The 1,358-nt window shown below is 36.0% G+C and overlaps 1 protein-coding gene across 3 annotated transcripts in view; it reads left to right on the top strand.

The window, feature by feature from the left end:
• The window catches only part of SPOCD1 (SPOC domain containing 1), a 45,224-nt gene that overhangs the window by 22,954 nt on the left and 20,912 nt on the right, over positions 1-1,358 (top strand). The window lies entirely within an intron of this gene.

The following is a 1,358-nucleotide window of genomic DNA, read 5'->3' as shown; positions in this document are numbered from 1 at the left end:
ACATAGTGAATTAAATAAAATACAAAATTAATTTTGCTTTTTAAAATGTGGCTACCAGAATATTTAAAAGTATACATATGGCTTCTGTTTCTGTTGGGCAGTGCTAAGCTAAAAAAGTCTTTTGAAATGTGTTGATATTTGCTTTTTGGCCCAGGCTTTGCTCAATTTTTATATATATATGTTACATATACTGGAAAAGAATATTATCTAGTTATTAGGATTAATATTCAGTGTATATTTATAAATATGTACAGATTAAGCTTGTTGATTTCATTATTTTTTATTCCTACTGATTATTTTGTCAGCTTTATTTATCAATAGTTAGAGAGATACATGACATTTTTGTGCTATCATGGTGGATTTGTCTTTTTGCTTATAGTTCTACCATTTTTTGCTTTATAGTTTTTGAGCTTATGCTATTAGATGCTTATAAGTTTAGAGTTGTTATAGCTTCCTGGTAAAACTACATATCATTATGTAGTCAAGTCTTTGCCGCTAATGATTTTTTGCCTTAAAGTCTGTTTTATCTGATTGTTAATATAGCTACAAAGCTTTATTTTGGTTGGTGATTTGCCTGTCCATATATTATTCCATTTTGTTATTTTAACCTTTTTGCATCATTATGTCTTAGAAATGGGTCTCATGAAGATTTTATAATTGTATTTTCTTTCCTTAAAGGTCTGATAATTTTTGTGTTTTTCTGAAGTATTAGTTCATTTACATTTGTTATGGTTACTGATTTATTTACATCTACTCCTACCATTTTATTTTGTGCTTTTTTTTGAGACACAGTCTCACTCTGTTCCTGTTGCTCAGGCTAGAGTGTAGTGGCGTGATCATAGCTCACTGCAGCTTTGATCTCCTGGGCTCACAATTCTCCTACCTCAGCCTCCCAAGTAGCTGAGACTACAGGTGCATGCCACTGTGCCTGGCTCTTGAAAAAAAATTTTTTTTTAGTAGGGCCAGTGTCTGGCTATGTTGGCCAGGCTGGTCTCGAATTCCTGAGCTCAAGCAATCCTCCCGCCTCAGCCTCCCAAGGTGCTGGGATTACAGGCATGAGCCACCGCACCTGGCCTATTTTGTGCTTTGCGTATGTTTTGCATTTTGGCACTTTCTCCCTTTCATTGCCTCCTTTTGGATTATTTTTTCTTACTCCTTTTTATCCCTCAGTAGTTTAGATGTTTCCTATCCTCAGTTTATATTTTTTTGGTGGTTCTCTTAGAAATTTGAGTACAGGCCAGGCTCGGTGGCTCACACCTGTGATCCCAGCACTTTGGGAGGCTGAGGCCGGCAGGTCACAAGGTCAGGAGATTGAGACCATCCTGGCTAACACAGTGAAACCCTGTCTCTAATAAAAA

Source organism: Mandrillus leucophaeus, unplaced genomic scaffold, assembly GCF_000951045.1.
Source record: "Mandrillus leucophaeus isolate KB7577 unplaced genomic scaffold, Mleu.le_1.0 Scaffold141, whole genome shotgun sequence".
In the NCBI taxonomy this organism is placed as follows: domain Eukaryota; kingdom Metazoa; phylum Chordata; class Mammalia; order Primates; family Cercopithecidae; genus Mandrillus; species Mandrillus leucophaeus.
The sequence above is the reverse complement of the archived record's forward strand: the minus strand, read 5'-3'. Positions and strand labels throughout refer to the sequence as shown.